Source organism: Podarcis vaucheri (genome assembly GCF_965113315.1).
Source record: "Podarcis vaucheri genome assembly, chromosome: 3".
NCBI classification, from domain to species: Eukaryota; Metazoa; Chordata; class Lepidosauria; order Squamata; family Lacertidae; genus Podarcis; species Podarcis vaucheri.
Genome location: NC_138761.1, coordinates 66447076 through 66470148, shown reverse-complemented (window position 1 = coordinate 66470148; position 23073 = coordinate 66447076). Strand labels below are relative to the sequence as shown.

Here is a 23073-nt window from a genome sequence, read left to right as displayed (position 1 = left end):
GGCATAGATTGATGAGTTTGTAGAGAGGACTGCTGACCCTTGATGCTTGGTGAAGAATCGCAGTGTAAAAAAGTTGTACTTGAGTATATTCAATTTAAAGCCACTGTCTTGGCTGATGACAGCAGGGTTGAATGTGAGATGAAACCCTTTGTACAGTGGCATGGGATTAATTTCTCACTGTTACCAATGCCAAACGTATGTGTCACTGGACCCTATCACAAGCAGCAGCCCTTTCCTAACACATTCATACTGGCATGAAACCCCTTCGTTGTTAGCATAATCTGTACTTACCAACTTTTTTACTGGCTGTGCTCCTTTGTCTTTGTCAACTTGTTGACTGGCGAAAATGAAAAGCTAAGTCTGCTTCATTTCTGCTTGTTGAATGGCTTCTAAAAGCACAAAGCAGTTTAAGCAGAAAAGGTAGCAATTCTACTCTTAATTTATGTCCTTGAGGATATCAGGTTGGTTGGGTGGCTATGCATAAATATGTGCTTTGTGGCATTAACTCCAATCCTAAGCATTTATATGAAAGGACAAGAAGTCTAGGAGCAAGTCAATAAGAATAATTTGACTAGGGATTAAGGGTGGCACATTTGATGTTGCCAGGCCCAGCCCTATAGGCAGAGTGAGTGGGCACTTTAAATGGCAGGTGAGTGCAGAGCAGCAATGAGCAGGTGGAAAACAGAGTTGTATGTCTGTCTACGCTTCCTAAGATAGCCTGCTGCTTTCAGGCATCATAGATGGCGCTGTCCTGTTACCTGTACATAGAATAATAGAAGCATAGAATTGTAACGTTGGAAGCCACCCCAAGGGCCATCTAGTCCAGCCTCCTGCCATGCATTGAAGTAAGAATCAACAGTCAGTCCGGTTGATCTCTATACATGGAAAGGGTGAATTTTGTCCTTTGGCTCAGACAGCAAAATGCATTGGGTCATCTCTGAATGTAGCTGCCACACAGCATCCACTTCCAGCCTGATTCAAACCAATTATGCCCATTCGTGTGTCCACATCAGTGTGCTTTATGTAATTTAAATTGCTTCCTGTTGTGGCTGTCTCTACAAAGGCTGTCCTGTGTGTGTACTGATTTGCCAAAGATCAGATGATTTCTTTGTGCAGGATCTTCCACGTGGGGTAAAGCAAATATTCGTTATTTTCTCATTTGCTGGCGTGCAGTCATTTTATGTTGCAGCCATGCTTATGGTGAGCTAAGCTAAAGAAGGATTTCCCTTTCTCACTCACTCAGCACTTCACTTTATAAAAGCAGCAATTATTGGCAACTATGTGAATGCAATGACTGTCACTCTTTAGGGGGCGGTTTAACTTTTCTTGTGTTTGATCTGATTGGAAAGAAATGTAGGAAGCGCACAGAACTTTGTACGTTTTGATGAGTAACAAGCTGGGGAATGGAGTTTGTTGGTTTTCTGCAGCCAGGGATCCTGCAAGGAAAACACACTTACGGATTTCTTCAGAGAAGTAAATATTTCAGGCCCCAGAGCAACTGGTATAGCCAGAATGTTCCTTGGCCACATGATGAGCAACTGAAAAGCAATCTCAGCCACTCATGCACAAGTGAAACAAAACTATATAACATAGTTTCCTTTTTCTTTCCCCCTAACATCTCCAAAATCCTACACACTGATCTTCTTCAGCGCTTCACTAAAAGAACTGTTCAAGATTTCAGTGAGACTCATGATCGTACAAAGGCTTTGGGAACCAGATGACTCATCCAATACTCTCTAAATCAGTTATATTTTGTTGGTGGAGATTTAAAATGTGATCTCCCAGCTCACAGTCAAGCTATCCTCAATACCTACCATGCTGGTCCTTGTATTAACACTCTCTGCCCCTATACTGTTTATTCAATTTCTATCGGAAGTAAAAACAATAACAAACATATGTATCTGTCAATCCCAGGATGTGGTCTGAGGGCACCTTGGTTTAGCTATGGGGGTTTCCATTGCTACCACTTTCTTGGCCCTGTTGCTATCTTGATGGCAGGGCATCAAGCTGACACGACCTTCTCAATCAGTTGGTTTAGTTTTCCAGTTACACTCACATTTTTGAGGTACAGTGCTTTAACTGCCTCCTCCTTGGTTCAAAGCAGATTCCTTCCTTCCCTCCTTCCCTAATTTGAACAGGGGTGTATGTCAAGCATGTGGCACACCACTATACATGGTTAATGGGATGTGCTTGACTTTATGGGTCACAAGTTCCAGACCTACACTGCAGTACTTGGAAAGATCAGTTTAAAAAGAACTAGTTCATCCTGTCCAAAAATAAACTAGTATTGGTCAAATATCTTACTTTAAGAAAATGAGCTCTGGTTCCAGTGGCGGAGCATATGCCCATGCTGCCCAGGGTGGGCGCTCTCTTGAGGGGGGTGGGACATGGAGGGTGCCCTCCCTTGCGCCACATTTCAGGGTAGGAGAGGAGCAGGGAAGCTGCTGCTCACTCTCCTCCTGCTCTCTGCAGCTGGGTCAGACATGACCTGGCAACAGAGCTGCTGCGGCCAGGTGCGCCTCGCCACAGCTGAGGAGGGCTGCTGTCTGCCGCCGGGTCAGAAGAGCTGCCACCGGGCATGAGGTATGCCATCCATTTGCCTGCCATTTTGTCACCCACCTCAGTCATGACACCCGGGGCAGTCTGCACTCACCGCACCCCCCTTCCTATGCCTCTGTCTGGTTCATCGCTTCAGGTTACAGACTCCGCTAACCCAGAAGTAGTACCTCGGGTTAAGAACTTTGCTTCAGGATGAGAACAGAAATTGTGCGGCGGCACGGGACAGCGGAAGGCCCTACTACCTAAAGTGGTACCTTAGGTTAAGAACAGTTTCAGGTTAAAAAAGGACCTCCAGAATGAATTAAGTTCTTAACCTGAGGTATCAGTGTAAACTCCTGCCAATTGCATGCCTTGGAGTATATATCCAACAATCCAGTCCAGAGATCATCAGTTCAGTTTATTAGAGGTGCGTCCTCAGTGTGGCACATTTTTGGCTTGATCTACTTGACTGGATCTTCACAGATCTCAGGGATCACAGTATTAGAAGGTTTTAATAACAGCAGTAGCAGCAGCAGTAGTACTGTGCATTTAAGAGTGGTGTTAGTGGCATAAATTCAAATGCTGAGTCTGTGTTCAGCAATGTATCACCAGGGGCGGACTTTGGTAATATGGTGCCCTGGGTATCTCAGCTCAGAATCCCAACAGTGTGTGAGTTCACTACTCTCCCTGTCCCTTTCTGACAACAAATCCCAAGCTCCCAAGTGAAAAATTACCGATAAATAACAAACAACAGGTATATAAGTAGAAAGTCAGCATGGTTGTGGTGGTATCCAGTGTATATCACATATATAGCTATCTGCCTGCAGAACAGAAGTCTTGGGTGTGTGCTTGGTGCAATTAATTCCTGAACCTCAGGAAGCAAGTTTGTTCCAAGCAATGTATCCAACCTGGACAAGTTGGTGGTCAGAGAGGTGGGTGGGTGGATGACACCTTCAGGAACATGTTAGAGGCAACAAACATCAGGGTGCTTCTGCTGTCGCAGAGAATGAGTCCTGGGAGAGGTGGTCACCACTCTAAGGAAGAGAGAAATTACCGTATTTTTTGCTCTATAAGACACACCAGACCACAAGACGCACCTAGTTTTTGGAGGAGGAAAACAAGAAAAAAAATATTCTGAATCTCAGAAGCCAGAACAGCAAGAGGGATCACTGTGCAGTGAAAGCAGCAATCTCTCTTGATGTTCTGGCTTCTGGGATAGCTGCGCAGCCTGCATTCGCTCCTTAAGACACACACACATTTCCCCTTACTTTTTAGGAGGGGAAAAGTGAGTCTTATAGAGAAAAAATACGGTACATTTTAGAAGGGACCCATCCCTCAAAGGATAAACAGATACCCTCTTGTGCCAAAGATTCTCTTCTAGGGGACAGAGGTCCTAATAGCGATCATTTATCATTAGGGAAAAATACATCTGCATTTGTAGTAGGTGTGCAGTATTCAGTGATTTGTTTGCATGGTGTGAAGTTTGTAGATGTTACCTGTTATGTGACAGATAATGCTGAGGAGAAGTCAGTGGTCATGATGTATTGGCAGCAATGATGTGGGCAAATGTGATTGTGTGACCTAGAAGCAAATTTAGGTTTCTAGGCAGGAGAGTGAAAGCCAGGAGCTTTGTGGTAGCTTTCTTTGAAATGCTACCCATTCGACCACCAGAGTTAGCTTTGCAGGTAGGTCTGAAGAGTTTCAATGCATGGATGAGAAGGTGGTGCCAGGATTTGGATTTGTTAGGCACCTTTTGTGACAAGCTAGACCTGTACAAAAGAGACAGGCTCCACCCGTAATAGAACCAAACTTTTTGCACTTAAAATGAACAAGGTAGCAGAACAGCTTTTTAACTGAGCACTGAAGATGAAGAACATTGGGTTTAGGGTGAATCAACCCTAAGGGATGAGAATGTGTTGAACTAGGCAATGAAAGTGCAGGAGTAAGTCATTTATTTTGCTTTTGCTTTATTATGTATTTTGAGTTTTAAAGGAGAGCACAGATGCAATAGGCATATCTGAAACATGATGGAGAGAACCAGTGGGTCATAGTTATTTCTGAACACAAACTCTTTGGAGAGGACAGGGAAGGGCATTCTAAGGGTGTTGTTCTGTACATCAAATAGGACATAGAATCCAACAAGCTAGAAAGCTCAGACAGTTCAGACTCCTCAACAATATCAACATTGGTGGTGGTGCTATTGCCTAAGAGCAATTTAGTACTGGGGATATACTCTTAACTCCCTGACTAGGCCTGGGGTGATGTATAGATACATTGCCCAGGACTGGTTTGAGCGCCAGAGCATGATGGCACCTTCACCTAGCAGTATATCGTGGGTGAACCTGCCGCCGCTCCTGCTGAGTGTGGTAGAACACAAGATGTACAGATCTGAGATAATAGTCTAATCTGTAGCACTGTCAAGCAAAAACTCTGTGTGAGTATTCTTCATATACTTTCCTAAACAATGTTCCATTATATTGGCCTTGATTAGTACTATTGGGACGCGGGTGGCGCTGTGGGTTAAACCACAGAGCCTAGGACTTGCTGATCAGAAGGTCCGCGGTTCGAATCCCCGCGATGGAGTGAGCTCCCGTTGCTCGGTCCCTGCTCTTGCCAACCTAGCAGTTTGAAAGCACGTCAAAGTGCAAGTAGATAAATAGGAACCGCTCTGGCGGGAAGGTAAATGGCGTTTCCGTGCGCTGCTCAGGTTCACCAGAAGTGGCTTAGTCATGCTGGCCACATGACCCGGAAGCTGTCTGCAAACAAATGCCAGCTCCCTCGGCCCATAGAGCGAGATGAGCGCCGCAACCCCAGAGTCGGTCACGACTGGACCTAATGGTCAGGGGTACCTTTACCTTTACCTTAGTACTATTAAGTATTATTGAAATGGCATACTTTGCATTTTAGTCTGGAAAGCCACCCTTACCTATTAGGTCATAACTTGGAATTATTGTGTGGTGCAAACTTTTATTGATATCATTTCAAGCACAAGTTGCTCTGACCTTAATTCCATATCAATAGGAAATCAGATGATGTTACTGTTGTTTTGATCCATTAGACTTATCATAACATATGGCATGGAGGCTCAGAACAAGTTGTTGTTTATGAGACAACATCAAGACTGTTACATTCTTTCTTCGGACAGTTTGTACTATTCAGCTAATTGGTGCATGTTGTTGTCTCTAATGGGCTATAGAGAGAACGCATATTACAGTGTTGATGTATTCTGAATTTAAATAAATCTTAAGACCAATCTTTTAAGCCCAATGTGGGGCTTAAAATCCCAAGGGGTACTCTTAAGATTCATTCTGGGCTTAAAGCAGGGATGCGAAACCTATAGCCCTTCAGATGTTGTTGGACTCCAGTTCCCAGCAGCCCCAGCAGGCAGTGTCAAGAGTCAGAAATGATGGAAGTTCTGCACCAGTAACTTTCTTTTGGTGTCAGGTGAGGAGTAATGGTTAGCTTGGTGTATAGTAGTCCATAAAATAATCTACATTTGAACATTTGCCATCACAGAGTTCTCTTTTGCAGATTATTCAAACCCCACTGAATGTGTAACCCCAGGATCTTCTTCAGACAATAACGGTATTGTTTTAGGCAAGCTGCATTTATTATATTATTGCATGCACACCAGTCTTGAAGTGGCAAGAGACTCCAGGGATTCCAATGCTTACCCAGGGTTCAGTTTTCTTGGAAAGAAGTTCACTGGAGACTGTCATGTCTTTAGGATATATGTTTTTATTCACACATATAAACAACCTGAGCATTGGGTGCAAGGGCTCACAGCATTAACACTCCCAACACACCTTGCTTCCCCCATAGGTTTCCAGGATCCATAGCTTTGGATCCAGCACAGAACAAGACAAACCTCTGTCTTCAGCCTCCTGCCCAGACAAAAAACTCACCCCCAGACTAGCCCCTAGATCAGGGGTCAGCAAACCTTTTCAGCAGGGGGCTGGTCCACTTTCCCTCAAACCTTGTGAGGGGCTGGACTATTTTTTTTTTGGGGGGGGAGTAATGAATTCCTATGCCCCACAAATAACCCAGAGATGCATTTTAAATAAAAGGACACATTATACTCATGCTGATTCCTGGACTGTCCACGTGCCAGATTTAAAAGGGCCTTAGTTTGCCTACCCATGCCCTAGATCTCCTGTCACCCAGGCAGCTGAGGTGGGAAGAGGCCCATTCCTCCTCCTCCTCCTGTAGAAAACCAACACTTAGTTGTCCTTATGGCAATATAAAGGTAAAGGGTAAAGGGACCCCTGACCATTAGGTCCAGTCGTGACCGACTCTGGGGTTGCGGCGCTCATCTCGCTTTATTGGCCGAAGGAGCCGGCATACAGCTTCTGGGTCATGTGGCCAGCATGACTAAGCCGCTTCTGGCGAACCAGAGCAGCGCACAGAAATGCCGTTTACCTTCCCGCTGGAGCGGTACCTATTTATCTACTTGCACTTTGACGTGCTTTGGAACTGCTAGGTTGGCAGGAGCTGGGACAGAGCAACGGGAGCTCACCCCGTTGCGGGGATTCGAACCGCCAACCTTCTGATCGGCAAGCCCTAGGCTCTGTGGTTTAACCCACAGCGCCACCCACATCCCCTTAAAATGCTGATGAGAGTACTTAAATGGCCGGCAACTTGACAAAGAAACTGGTTTGATCAGTTAAGCAGTTCCTTCTATTACCAGCCCCCTCCCCACGATCCCATAACAATGCATTGCAATATTTTGTTTGTGGTGAAATGCAGAGTGGGTAGATCATGTTCTTTACATTAGCTGGCATCGGGTTCAGTTGTTTCCCCCTCTTCCATAGCTGCAGAATTGGTGCTTGTCTATTCTACTTGCACAATGAATGCAGCTTTCCTTTCTTCTCTCAGATTATTGTGCAGATTGTATATATATATAAATTTTCTGCAAAGTTGATTACCCCCTTTCACATTATATTGACAGTGTGCTTCAAAACCATTAACTTGTATAGGATGCTTTTCAAACAAACACCAGGGGGAAATAACAGTGAGTAATGCTTACAGAAGAAGGCACTAACTGATCAGATCACCAAAGTGGGTATTTAATTAAATTTTAATCAGAGCTCTAAAAATGAGCGTCAGTGCTGATGAAGCTGTTTTAAATAACATTGTGTATTTCCCAGTGAAGCATTCCAGTTTCCCAACCAATAAATATTCTGCATGTGTCAAGATAAACTGTTGTCTTCGTTGAATAATCCTGTACTAATATTTATTATATAGATTTATTTATTTATTGCAGACTAATTTTGCATATTCCAACTAAGCAACTTTGCTCAGTGTGATTAATTCCAAGTAGCACTGTATAGGATTTGACCCAACTTTTTCTGAACTGTACTACTTATTCTCCAATACTAAGACAACGTAGATGGTGTGTGCCTGTCATATCATAGAATCATATGTTTGCAGCGTTGGAAGGGATCACAAGAGTCATCTAGTCCATCCCCTAACAATGCAGGACACTTTTGCCCAATGTGGGGCTCGAGCCCCATTGCCACCATGAAGACTCACAGTTGCCGCCACTGCTGTCGCTTCCTGCCACCACTGCAAGGCCTTGCAGGCCACTGCTACTGCTGCCACATCCTATCACTGCTGTGAGTCCTTGCAGGCCACTGCTGCTACTGTCATAACTAGAACCACCGTAAGTTCTTGCAGGTTGTCACCGCTATGGCCGACATGTACCGCGGTCATGGCAAGCTGTTTCTGCCACTGTTGCTTCTGCCTGACAGTCAGGCAGCCCCAGGTTATTTGTATTCACTATGACTCATCACCGTACTTTGGATGTCCTGAATAACACCATTTGGTAACCAAGCCCAAAACCAAAAGTCCTGCTGGGATGCATTTTGGCTTGCCTGCTGCTGAGGTGGTTGATAATACCATCATTTAAAAGTTTTAGACCCTTAAGTAGTAGCAGTTGCTAGGACATTGTCCTGCTTGCCTCTGTGTAGTTCCTTCCTTATTTCAGGTATCACGATACGTTGATATACTGCGATGTTTAACCGGTGATATATCGTGATATTGAAAATGGGTTTTTTGCCCAGCTCTACTTGCTGGATGTGAGAGACAGAAAGTAAAATGGAAGCAAGACCATGAATTAAGAATGGGAAATATCTCAGGAAAAAATATTTTTAAAGTCTCAGTAGGAAGCATTTAAACTTGGGAAGAGAATGACATATTATGATAACCATTGCCTTCATTATGCCATACATGAAAGTGCAAGGTGCATGCTGCCTGACTTCCTTTTAGGAACTGCTGGGGATTTCATTTCTTTTCACTCTGTCATGTTCAAACTGTGCAGAAGGTCCCTAAGTGGAGCACATCTCTCTTCCTGGCAGAATGTTAACAATGGTAATATTATCTTTAAATGCTTAAGGCAGAATAGCTGCAGTTTTTATGAGGCAGGATACTAGGTAGTCCTGTTCTTACCTTTTCCAGAAGTTTCAACAAGTTTTTTTTTAAAAAATACGTTATTTTAGAGCTGTGTTTTTAAGTTGCTTTTTTAATAGTGTTATTTGACTTGTCTATACTTTAGAGTTGTGTACAGAGGTACCTGGGAACCCAGCATTTCAGCGCGGAAGCTGGAGGCCCAAATGTTCCCCACTCAGTTACCTAGGGAATCGAAGGGAATGGGCAATTCTAGACACAATCATCTTAGATAAGTCTATGGGTAGCCAACACAATGCTGTCCGGAGATGTTGAACTACAACTCCCATCATCCCTGGCTATTGGCCATGCTGTCTGGGGATGAGGGGAGGTGTTGTCCACATCATCTGATATGCACCACGCTGGCCACCCCTAGAGAGTAATAGAATCAGCCAAAGACGGGTGGTGACCTTGGACTTAAGCCTCACGTGGAGCTGTTGTTTAACTGCTTGGAGATTTAATAGTGAGGATGTTGCACAGAAAGTCCAGTGTGGTCAAATGAACTTTCTTTCTTTTTAAAAAAGTCTATATGATGAGAAGTGACATTGGTTAAAATACCTAGGCTTTTCAGAACAAGCTGAATATGCTCACTAGTTCCTTTGTAAAATAAAGACACACCTTTTAGAGGAGAGCAGACACCAACGAAACATTCCACCCGTTTCGTCTAGCACATCTTTTCTGGTCAAGTTACAAGACAACCTAGGAGCCCTGGTTGTCTACTCTTTAAGTTTTGTTAAAGTGATGGCTGTGTACGAGCTGAAGCTATAATAATTAAGATTAATGTGCCCTCCATGTAGAGATGTTCTGTGGGTACATGTATTGTAGGCTCTATATCCATTTAGGTAAGGGTGATGCATAGGTAAAGGTAAAGGGACCCCTGACCATTAGGTCCAGTCATGACCGACTCTGGGGTTGCGGCGCTCATCTCGCTTTACTGGCCAAGGGAGCCGGCGTACAGCTTTCCGGGTCATGTGGCCAGCATGACTAAGCCACTTCTGGCGAACCACAGCAGTGCACGGAAACGCCGTTTACCTTCCCGCTGGAGCGGTACCTATTTATCTACTTGCACTCTGATGTGCTTTCGAACTGCTAGGTTGGCAGGAGCAGGGACTGAGCAACGGAAGCTCACCGCATCTCGGGGATTCGAACCACTGACCTTCTGATTGACAAGTCCTAGGCTCTGTGGTTTAACCCACAGCGCCACCCGCATCCCCTAAAAGGTGATGCTTAGCATGTGACTATTGCTGTTTCTCATATACATTTCTCTCCTGGTCACAGCCACTTATTTTGCCTTCCCTTTGGAGCTATGCTAAGTTAGTGAGAGCAAGTACTGCTTGTACCTGTGCATGTGTATATCCGTGTGCTCCCATATCTCATTCCAGTAAGAGTTCATGATCTATTCCTGCAATATAGAAGGTCAATATAGCAGAAGCAAACGAAATGAATGTTAAAAAAATAGCATGTATTTAAGAATAAAACCACCTGAGCTTTCCCACCATACCATCTTGCAGCAAACAAACTGATAGTTTTCACAGTGGAGGGAAGTAAGCAGCAGTAGAGGTTGAAACACTTGTGTTGGAGACTTGTGGAATTCACTGTCACAAGATAGGGTAATAATTCCTGGTGGAGATAACGTTGAAAGAGGATTTGACAAGCCCTTTGAGCCATGATTGCGAAGTGGAATCTCCAGCTTCAGCAGACGCAACCATACTTCATGCTCTACTTGGGGGCGTTTATGAAGCATCACACTGGCTATTTTTGGAAACAGGATTTCAGAATTCAGGCCTGGGAGCTAAACATGGCCTCCCAGTCTGACCCTCAGGAGTCTTCCCCAGGCTACAAACCCTCCAACAGAAAAGTCCTCTTTCCATAGGCCAAACTGCTCACTAGCCCTGCTTTGCAGCTTCCTTGGGTATGTTTTGCCTGGATCAACTACAGCATCGAATTCTGGTTATGCTTTATAATCCACATTTTCTCCTCTTTCCACTTTTGCCTTTGGCCCCATCCACCCCTGGTTTGTGATCCCTGGAAGGAAATGTGGTCCTCATGCTAAATGGTTTCCAGTCTGTTGAATTAAATGGATAACCCATCTGATTCAGTAGGACTTTTATTACGATCTAAACACTGGACTTGGGAAGCAGAATGTAGCCTCTGAACTGGCCATTCATACACTAAACATCATATCTAGTTTAGCCAGTTTTGCGGAGGGGAGGTCACATGCATGTTGAATTAGAGAGAAATTTTGTGTGTTACGTCTTCGGCATATGCAAGATTGCTACAGGCTGATTCTCTGTTCTTTGGAAGCACTTGCCCATTAAACCCAGGCTAGTTGTTTGTTCAGCTCTGGCAGAGGCTCTGGAAAAACACTGCTGTTAATTTTGGCTATTTTTCCAGGGTGACTAAAAGTTCTCTTTGTGTTTCTATTCAATGCAAACCAGAGTGTGCCACAAGCAGAGAGCAGGTTCTTTTCTGAAGGTGTCTGCAAAGCATCGGAGCAGAGATGTCAATTTCTCAGGCTCGCTGCTGTGTTTTCTAGTTTTGCAAAGAATAAATCCATTACATTGTAGCATTTTAACAAGCACGTTTGGGGTAAATAAATTTTGAATTCCAAAATATATCAAATACACAGCCAAAGTAAAACAATAAGAAACATCCATAAGTAGAGAAATGGTTTGGAAGCTTTTTTTAAAAACGAATCAAACATTCTCAGTGGTGGCACCCTTTCTGTTGAACTCTTCAAAGGGAACATATTTAAATGAAGGCTAAATACCTTGGGGAGGTGGTTGGTTCTGCAGATGTTAAACACTTCTCTTCTATTGCAACACTGTGTTTGAAATGTTGCTTTATTTCTTTGTATGAGTTTGACCAAACTGCGGGAGGCAGTGGAAGACAGGAGTGCCTGGCGTGCTCTGGTCCATGGAGTCACGAAGAGTCGGACACGACTAAACAATTAAACAACAACAACTGAAATGGTGGTTTTAGAGTTTTATTACATTAAGCCAACCTTAAGTAAGCTTAATGAGATAAAAGAGTTGTGGCATCTGGTGCCTGCCAAAAATGGAAGTAGTACAGTTCCCAGACACCTTGTCAAACCACTCCCATCTGGCCTCCCCTTGGCTCCACCAGGTAAGGGTGTTCCTAGTTGCTCCACCCCAACCTTACCTATGGAAGCCACACCTGCCAGGCATGACGACTCATTAGAAATAGAACTTTAGGTTGCATAGCAGATGCTGGGGAATCCTGGCCTGTGCTAGGCCATGTTTTCAATAGCATGCTGTTCTTCTCCCCATCCCTAACTTACTAGGGGTTTTGGTATTATTTATTTATTAAATTTATATATTGCCCTTCATCTGAAGATCACGGGGCAATTTAATTAGTCATGATTGATATACCATGTAGATATACATGTACACCACGTAGAACAATATTTCAAATTGCTTCACAAAAGTCTATAGCCTATAGATTTGTTTATTTAGTATGCTGCCTTTGGTAGGAGGTGGCTGTTTAATCTTTCAGACTGTCAAGGGTGCTTCCCAGCCCAGCGTCTAGGCAGCTATTCCCAGGTCTGTGCTCTATGGAGCAGTTGCAGCAACTGGGGACTACCCCCTCCTCCACCAGTTTATGTACCTTCCCCTGATGGGCTGCGCACATGTAGCCGGAGACTGCACCTGCATGGAAGCTGCCTCTGCTCTTCCCACTTCAGTTCTCTCCTCTCTGGGAGACAGTGGTGCAGGAGAGGGTTGTGAAGCATCTTGCCCTTCACTTGCCTGACCTGCCTCCAGCTCTGAAGCTTCCCTGCCTCTGATTCTTGCCTCCTGTCTGGTACAGGTCCCCACCAACCACTGCCCTCCTCTTCCAAGTCAGGTTCCAGCCACCCCTTCCCCTGGTGCACCTTGTCATCGTCCTGCCAGTACCTTGCATAGACCTTAGAAAACACTTTAGGAAGTACAGTGGACGCTCAGGTTGCAAACGTGATCTGTGCAGGAGGCATGTTCACAACCCACAGCGTTCGCAACCTGCAGCGCCATGTCTGCACATGCGTGGGTCGCAATTCGGTGTTTAGGTGCATGCGTGACCGCCGAAACCCGGAAGTAACCCGTTCTGGTACTTCCAGGTTCGGCGGTGTGCAACCCGAAAACATGCAACCTGAAGCGTCTGTAACCCAAGGTATGACTGTACAGCTGTTTTTGTGTTACAGAATTTAAAGAAGAAAAGCAGGATGAAACACATTCAGAATAATAAAATACTTGGATGGAGTTTCAAGGGAGTACAAAAAAAAAAAAAAACCATAGGAGAGGAAAATATGGCCACAGTTGCATAAAAGCCTTTAATTGCTGGTTCAGTTTCACAGACTCAGCTGACTAATGACATAACAAAAAATCTGGTTGCCGAAACTGGCCCGTTATTTATAACAAAACTACTGGGCTTCAGCAGCTGTATCTCCTTTCTCATCCCCTCCCCCTTTAATTTGACCCAGAGTTTGTTAGAGCTCAGTCTGAGGCCACAAGCATGTTGAGTCATAATGGTCTGTGAGTATTATGTTAAGTGCCTTTTTATTCAAGAAATAACCACATGTTGCCTTTCATAGCCCTCAGTTAAACTCAATACACAAGCAGTTTCCAGGCTATTTTCTCTTAAGGCAGGTGCAGTAAAGCAAACAGCTAATTAGTGTTCACTTCACTCTAATTACTTTCTCCAGATAGCCTCAAGGCAAGGATAAGGTAACCTGAAAGATATAGTCAGCCCTCCCAAATAAATCCCACATAAAAAACACAGACAAACTGCTTACTTTAGCCATTATCTTAATTTCCTGGGTCTTGATCCATTAAGCAGAAGAAAATGACAACTAGCAGAGCTCTTTGCAGAACAGATGATTGACAAGAGTTCAAAAGGCACTGAACTTAATCATCATCATCATGTTTTAAAAAGATGGAGAACCTGGTAGCTTGAGGGCAAGTTCTACTCACCAGTGGTAGTCAGGTAATCTAGTTGGTTAGAGCATGATGCTGATAATGTCAAGGTTGCAGGTTCAGTCCCCATATAGGACACCTACATATTCCTGCACTGCAAAGGGTTAAACTAGATGATCCTCAGGGTCCCTTCCAACTTTGCAGTTCTATGATTCTAAAGATAACTCTGTGCTAAGGACAAACAAGAACAAGAACACACCTTCAAGCCCTACCTGTGGCATTCCAAAAGCATCTGCCTGTTAAGATGCAAAATGCTGGACTGACCAAATGAACTTTTGGTTTGAGTAGAATGAATCTTCTTGTGTTCCTTGCAGGAACACAAGACAGTCATCTGTTGGGATGTCCTAGCTCTGGATTTCCTGTTACCATGCAGAAATTGGACTAAATAAAATTACAGTGTGCAGGCTGGTGTTGGATGTTTCACAGTTCTGCTGCCTCACAGCAGGAGATCCAAGAAGTTACATATTTAAAAAATGGGTGTCTATTGTCCAGTCAGCAGCTATCCATCAGTATGAGCTAGCCTACCTCCATTAATCCATTCCCCTCTCTACAATCTATGCCACACTGTTGGTGGTGCAGTGCTGAGGAATCACAGGTAGATGTAGGCACAGAGTGACTTTGTTATTGTACCCCAGTAACCTCAATTGAGGCTTTGGCACCTAAACCCTTTGAGGCTAGGCACCTTAAAATGTGCTCCATGCACGTGCAGTTTGAATCTGATTTAATTCAATGCTGGTTTTAAAATTTGTATTGTTGCTGTTCAACAAACTGCAGGCTGAAAGAAGGTGCCACTGCCCGTCAGTAAGAAATTCTGGTTTGCTGCATTGTAAAAGACCAGTGTTGGTGGTTGTTCACCAGCTTATTTATGAGGAAGCACTTAATGGGCATGGACAACAGCCGTGCTCTGATGGACAGTATATGTTCTGGGTGGGATGGAAAGCCCACTGAACAAATTAATGACTAGATTTGGTGGCTTGTCGTTCTGCACATCTTCCCAAGCAAAAATTGCCTGTCCGTGTCCATAAGATTGCCTACAGCAAAATAGATGCTGTCCGATTTAATAAAGGGTTGTGCAAGACTGACATTTCAGAGAAGCAAAAGACAGAGGCCCTGATCCCTAAAAACAGTGGGTGACAGAGAAAGTATATTTTCTTTTCCTGTCTGCTTTCACATGAATGTAAAGCACACCATTTCCTTAAAAGGTTAAGGAGCTGATTTGATGTTTCTTGCTCATTCCTGATATTTCTATAGGGCACTAGAGTTAATGGAATTATTCACATTCAAAGGAGCTTTTGAAATGCCAAAATATATTGGGGGGGGGCTGTCATGTGCTATAGGATAATATTTGTTTTACAGACTATAGCATGCAGTGCAGGGCAATAGTAACAGAACTTTAATCACTGCATAACTATGATGCCCTTTATATGGGGCTACCCACAATGACACCTGGGTCATTTCTGTTGATACAGAGTACTGTGCCGCGCCTTCTGATGGAGTGGATTGCCAGGGTGTATTTCAACAGCAACAATCTATACTGGTTCCCTCTTGGTTTCAAAGCATGCTAGCGAGGACCTATAAAGTCCCATACCAGGGTGGCCCAACTTTTCTTACCAAGTGGGAAGCAAGAGTACTTTGACATGGAACCATCACACTGTTTTCCCAAGGCCAGGTAAGTGAGGCACTGGGCTTTAGGAAGGGGGTTCAAGGCTCTGGCAGGGTCCTAGAATCCTTACACCTCCTTCACAATGTTGGGAAAGTGACAACTAGGCCTTGGAAAGGAGGTTGGAGGACTTTAGGACCTTGTCAGAGCCCTCATGCCTCCTTCCCAAAGCCCAGCGCCTTGATTACCCAGCTTTGGGAAGGCAGTGCAAGGGCTGGTGGGATGGGGAGAGGGGCTGCCAAAAGTTGATGAGGGCCACCAAAAAAATGGCCTCATGTTGGACCACTGTGTCCTATACAGTATTTCCCAGTCTGTTCGACTCCCAGAACTGTTCAAAAACCAAGGTGCAGCTTCCAATTGGCTGCAGGAGCTTCCTGCACTCAATCGGAAGCTGCATTGGAAGTTTGGCTTCCAAAAAGCGTTCGCAAACTGGAACACTCACTTCTGGCTTTGCAGCGTTCAGAAGCCAAAACATCCAAGTACCAAGGCGTTCAACAACAAAGGTACGATTGTACACAAATTACAGGTGGCAACTATTTTAGGTATGTCCAATTGACCCGTGATCACCAACACATGGGTCCTTTTGGACCTGGAAGATGGCAGAATGGTGGTGGAACGAGGGCAGGGAGTAATGGGGCAGGCATGTTTATATGTGTTCTACCGACGTGTGTGGGGTCTGGGAATGGAACCCCTGCCCAAAATGGTTGCTGACTGTATATGCACCAAGTTAGGACCACAAAGGTACCAAAGACACATTCTTATTATACTTTCTCCCTCAGCTTATCTTTTGGAAATCCATGGCTTTGCATCTTCCAGAAGTGGTTTACTATGATGCCTTTACTCAAACCAGTTTCAGTGGGCAGGGATAGGGAATAATAGAATGAACTTAGCATATTTTGCTCACCCTTTGGATGGCAGGAGGCCACAGCCCCAACCACATGAAAGAATGAACAAGAATAGTTTTGGGCTGATCACTAGTTTGAGGAGCTTAGGGCCTCTGATTCTAAACAGCCATTGAAATGTGTCTCCTCTGCCTTCATGAAGGGAAAGGGCAGACTTAATTCTTGATACAGGCGGATGTTAAAACATTTCCTGCAAGCACAATGACAATTGTTCTTTGACAATTGTTGCAAAAAAACCCTTTGCAGCTGCACATATTATTAATGTCTTATCTTTTATTAAAAATCTTGATTATGCCAAATGCTTTACAAGAGAGTGTTTGGTTCCTTATTTGGTGTCTATTCTTTCCTCCATTAGAACAGATGTTCAAACAGAATGGTTATGGCCTGTAACGAAGCAGCATATATCTTGTCAAATGCTTTGCAGATGTATTCAATTTGAATCCATTCTTGAATGCTACCACTTTGATGATGATAAATAACATTCAGAGGTTTGGGAAGTGGGGGTTAACCTTCTATGTTAATGCTGTTTCCCCCCTCCCCACAGCACTCGATGTTTTGCTGAAAACCTGCCTTGACTTTTTAGAACTTATTGAAACTAATAAATGAGTTATGATGTCGTAATCACCAACACAAATAGAGCTGATTTATACATGGCAAGCATTAACCTTTGCCCAATGGAAAAACTCTATCAATCAGTTGACAGTTCGAAAGCATAAAATGTTCCATAACGGCTGAATAAGGGCCTGTAATTGCAATGACTATTAAAAGATTTATGTCATGTTAGTCTAGTTGTTTATCTGTTAAGAGTGTAGGACAAAGCTAGACTCTGTCTTGCTATTATATACCAGTAATATATACCAGTATAATTTGAGCTTTTAAGGAGTCACTTTAAAGTTTTTCCTTGCACAGTAGATCTGTTCACTCTTTTCAGAGCTCTGTGCTGCACTCCTGTTGAAAGGGATGTTTACATGTATAGTCCCTGCCCCATATTAACTTCACTATGGACCACAGACACAATATGTCATTAGTAGAAAGCAATGCACTGTGACAGGTGCCTAAAGAAGCACTAGGGCTGGGTGACCCAAGCAAAGAAACAAGCCCACCCCCAAAGGCTTCAGAGAAAGCCTAAACACGATCACCAGCTAAAATTGGCCAGAGTCAGGTAACCCTTCTATGATAATACACAACACCACTGGGTGCTTCAAGATTCATTAACAATACTCTTAATACATTTTCAAGAATAACCATCAAAGTGCAAAACACAGAAAATGTCCTGATATGCTTTGTTTTCATCCAAACTGCCTTGCATTGACTAAGAGTGTTTCAGGTAAGACTTTCAGATTTAAATCACTGTGGGCCTCAAGTGACTTCTGGAGTTCATGAATTTCACTGTAGGTGAGTTTCGTGGTGCCCATTTCAGACATTACTACAGAAACAGAGAAAGAAGATGCACAAGTTGTCCATGCTACTACTATTCTGGATTTTGAATTCTGAACTGGCTTGACTCAGATCAATCCAATGACTTTAAGAGTAGAGAAGTAACAGAGAGATCTGTGCTGTATCTTTAAATTCCTTGATGCAAGTACAAGACAAAACAGCCACAGCTGCTGATTCTCTTGGTCCTTCCACCTACCCGCCATCATCCCACCTGCCATAATGGGCAGATGACAGAGAAATGATGCAGAAGAGAGAAATCACCTATAGCGACTGCAGCTGAATCTTATTCTCAACAATGACCACTTACCTCTCTTCTGCCCCAGCCCACCTTTCCCAGTGTGATGGTTGGCTTGTTTATGCTGAAACTGCGAAGACAGTAAAATCCCAAAGACCACTGGGAGAAAAATGATGACTAATGTGACAGTAGGCATCAGCACAGAGGAGTTAAAGTATAATAAATGAGTGCAGGCTCTACATATAACCAAGCCCTCACAGTATCCCTCCCAATGTGTCTACGTTTGGGTTTGGGGATCACAAGAGACGAGTTTGGGTTGGTTCAGACATAAGCTGGCTCTTCCCAAATTTTGATGAAGTTTATTTCTCAGTCAACTTTACATGAGAGCGGAGATTGCCTGCTACTAAAGGTGGTTTATAGGCATGTGTAACAGCCTGACAGCCCTATTTAAATAGAAAAGCTACATCTGGGCAGCAGGGGCACTAGGGGTCAAAAAGGCAAGATTGTGTGCATGTGTGCTTAACTCTTTCCCCACTTTCCTTTTCCAAACGTTTCAAAACAGAAGGTTCTTTGGGGAAGGCACAGTTTGGAAAAGGAAGACAGTGGCAGGGAAAGGGTTAAGCAAAGCACCCCCATGCTGCTGCTTGTCCAGTCTCCAATCCTCCCTCCAGAAGCAGACATTACTGTTTAAAAAGGGCCATCAGGGTACTACTAGCATGCATCTGCTGTGCATAATGTCTAATTTGGCCCATAGCATTTATTCTGAGCAGATCTTGGCAATATCTCTTTACAACTGTGAAATCAGCCAAACTAACAATTGTAAACATGACATTTATGTTAATGAAAATATTGCCTCAGAAAAGTGCCTTGAAAAGGGGAAGTGACAGATTTGTGTTTTATAGTGTCTACTCGGAATTAAGCCCTGCTGAGTTCAGTGGTGCTTACTCCCAAGTAAGGAAGCCTAGGGCTGTATGCTTAGCCAGACACAAGACTTCTCTGGGCAGAAATCCTTTTCTTGTTGCATCTTTTACTTTTTGACGTTTTAAGCTTAACCTCTGAGCTGATGGTTTGCAGGGCAAGAGATGTTTACTGTTAAAAAATGTTGTCTTAATCTCCCTTCCCAGAACAGGAACAAACTTAACTTGATTCATTATCTGTTTTATGACAGGATGCTGTCATAGAGCCAGCAGAAACTGTTACATGATGTGAGCAACTTAAAACAAAATGAGTTTTTCAGCCCTGCACTCTGTGTGTTTTCTCCCACTGAGCTGAATGGGCCTTACTCCCAAGTCAGTGTGCAGAGCACTGCATCCCTAGTCCTTAATACAGTACTGTCGTACCTCAGAAGTCTAACAGAATCTGTTCCGGAAGTCCGTTCAACTTCCAAAGCATGGCTTCTGATTGGCTGTAGGAAGCTCCTGCAGCCAACCAGAAGCCGTGGAAGCCCCGTTGGATGTTCAGCTTCCAAAAGAACGTTCGAAAACCGGAACACTCACTTCTGGTTTTTGATCGTTCTGGAGCCAGAACGTTCGACTCCTAAGTATGGGAGCCGAGCTATGACTGTACTGTGTGTCTCCATTTTCTTTTTTTCTTTTTAAAAATGATATTTATTAAAGGTTTAATGGTTACAGAAAAAAAGAAGAAAGAAACAATAAAAAGTTAAACAGAACAAAACAATACCTTACAATGCATCAAAAATAATAAGAAAAACAAAAAACAATACAACAAAACAACAAGAAAAACAAAAACATTTTAAAACACATCCAATATTTCCGTATCTTTACCTTTCATTTACTTGTTTCATCGACCTCCTCACACCTCCCTTTTTTGTATTCTAGTTCAATTAGCTATTTCAGCAAATCCTTTCCATCTTTCTCAATTTTTGTTCTATAATTTATCTTACCACAATCTAACCTTAAATTTTCCACTTTGGCCCATTAACAATCTATTTTTGCTTAATTCTTTATAACATTTCTGCTAAAGCCATATAACTTCATTCCAGCATCCTTCTAACATTCATTAATTTTACAATATTTCTGTAAATATACTTTGAATTTTTTCCAATCTTCTTCCACCGACTCTTCTCCCTGGTCTCGGATTCTGCCAGTCATTTCCGCCAATTCCATGTAGTCCATCAGCTTCATCTGCCATTCTTCCCGGGTGGGTAGATCTTGTGTCTTGTGTGTCTCCATTTTCAAGGCTGATCTACAAGTCAGGGTTCCAACTCTGGCTGCCTTTGCTGAAGTGTAGCAAAAAGAGAAACCGCAGGTCAATGGTGGAGGAAGGAGCAGGAAGCAAAGGGGCAAAGGGGAAAAAAAGTCCAAGTCATCAGGGAGTTTGAAATACAGAAGTTCAATCTTTTGCTAGATTATCTCTTTCTTTCCTTCTACAGCAGAGGAAAGAGGAGATAGTATAACAAAAGATTGAACTTCTCTATTTCAAACTCCCTGATGAAGGGTATTAGAGGTCTGCAACATACAGTGGTGCCTCGCAAGACGAAAAGAATCCGTTCTGTGATTCTCTTCGTCTAGCGGTTTTTTCGTCTTGCGAAGCAAGCCCATTGAAGGATTAGCGGATTAGTGCTATTAGCGGCTTTTAGCGGCTTATCTGCTGATCGGATCAGCTGATAAGCGGCTTAGCGGCTTAGAAAAAGTGGGGGGAAAGAAGAAAAAAAACCAGCAGGAACTCGCAAGACATTTTCGTCTTGCGAAGCAAGCGCATAGGAAATTCGTTTTGCGAAGCACCTCCAAAACGGAAAACTCTTTCGTCTAGCGAGTTTTCCGTCTTGCGAGGCATTCGTCTTGCGGGGCACCACTGTATTGGATATCATCCCCCCTCCTTTTGCTTCCTATTCTCCACCCTGCTTGTGTTGAGAAGGCATTGGCTAAATCCCATTTTAGTCATGGCCTTGCTGAGTGCCCTTGGGGAGGTTGCTATCTGTCAGCCTTGGGCCTCTAGCTGCAAAAGATGAATAACAGAGACCTTTCTCAAAAGGATTCTTCAAAGGAACATTCAGACTACAGTGGTACCTTGGGTTACATATGCTTCAGGTTACATACGCTTCAGGTTACACACTCCGCTAACCCAGAAATAGTGCTTCAGGTTAAGAACTTTGCTTCAGGATAAGAACAGAAATCGGGCTCCGGCAGCGCAGCAGCAGCGGGAGGCCCCATTAGCTAAAGTGGTGCTTCAGGTTAAGAACAGTTTCAGGTTAAGAACGCACCTCCGGAACGAATTAAGTACTTAACCCGAGGTACCACTGTATAGGAAGTGAAGAAATATACCGTATTTTTCGCCCTATAGGACGCACCTTTTTCCCCTCCAAAAATGAAGGGGAAATGTGTGTGCATCCTGTGGGGCGAATGCAGGCTATCGCTGAAGCCTGGAGAGCGAGAGGGGTCGGTGCGCGCTGGGCTCCCGGCGGCTGCAGGAGGTGCCTGCAGCCCCAGGCTTCGCCCAGCTCCGCGCAGCCCTCCGGATCCTGGCGCTAAGTCGGGCTCCGGACTTCGCTCCCGACGGCTGGGCTCCTGACGGCTGCGTGGAGCTGCCTGCATTCCGAAGCCTGGGACGCGCTGAAGAGCACGCCCGGGCTTCGCGCACCTCTCCACAAGCCTAGGGAGACCGGTGTGACTTCGCGCCGGGCTCCCCAGGCTTGCGGATAGCAGGCTGTTCTGGGGGCTGGGGTCGGGGGAAGCTCGGGAATTTTCCCCCCCTTTATTTTCCCCCCAAAAAACCTAGGTGCGTCCTATGGGGCAGTGCACCCTATGGGGCGAAAAATACAGTAACTCACCTTGAACCCTGGGAAGAAGTAGGTCTATATAGCTTTTAAAAATGAATGATTTGCAGTAATATTAGATAGGATATTATCACCAAACATATTACAAAAGATTTCATCATTTTATTTATGGTAGAATCCTGTCCTTGGGTTACTGTGGCCAGACAGCATGTCCTCCCATCATTCATAACCACTGGCCATGTTAGATGAGGTTGATGGCAGCTGGAGCCCAGCAGCTTAATGTAACTTATGGATCGGTGGAACCACTGATAAAGTTATGGGAACTAGATATTGGTGCACAGATTCTTCCCAAGGACTGGAATATACCGTATTTTTTGCTCTATAGGACTCACTTTTTCCCTCCTAAAAAGTAAGGGGAAATGTGTGTGCGTCTTATGGAGCGAATGCAGGCTGCTCAGCTATCCCAGAAGCCAGAACAGCAAGAGGGATTGCAGTGAGATCCCTCTTGCTGTTCTGGCTTCCGAGATTCAGAATATTTTTTTCCTTGTTTTCCTCCTCCAAAAACTAGGTGCGTCTTGTGGTCTGGTGCGTCTTATAGAGTGAAAAATACGGTGCTTTGGGAATCACGACCCTTAAAATCTGTTTCCAGTTTTCTTATGGAAAACTGCTTAACATTATTACACAGATGATATTGCGCTCCTTCGCAAAGGTAAAAAATGTTTTCTTCTTTATCAACTAATTGTTGGAGGGGTTGCAATAAAGTTGGTACATATTATCATTTATGGTGGGAATGTCAGTTTGTGCAAGATTTTTGTAATTTAATTTTGACATAAATGATAAAACTAAATATAGTTTCTTGTCCTAAATTAATCTTACTGAATATTTTTAATTATACCCATGTAATACATTGGCAAAAGAATTGGTCTTTGGCAGCACAAATATTAATTTCAACTCAATGGAAAACAGCCCCAAATCTTGCAATGGACGCTTCGTACCGCTCACTCTAGAATAAAGCTATAATGGAGAAAATCATGCATAATTTGAGATTTCGACAAGGACTGGAACCTCCAGACACCTTTTATATGATTTGGCATTCCTTTGTGGCATTTACATCTGAACTGTCATTTTCAAGATCAGCCTGGAACTATTGA

At 43.8% G+C, this 23073-nt stretch overlaps 1 protein-coding gene across 2 annotated transcripts in view; it reads left to right on the top strand.

The window, feature by feature from the left end:
• TMEM200A (transmembrane protein 200A) overlaps window positions 1-23073 on the top strand; it is a 44935-nt gene that overhangs the window by 6096 nt on the left and 15766 nt on the right. The window contains exon 2 of one of the 2 annotated variants that reach the window (XM_082216137.1): window positions 15422-15621. The exons of the other annotated variant lie outside the window; for it this stretch is intronic. The gene's annotated coding sequence lies outside the window, so the exon portion shown is untranslated. The remainder of the gene's footprint in view (window positions 1-15421; window positions 15622-23073) is intronic. 2 annotated transcript variants of the gene reach the window in all.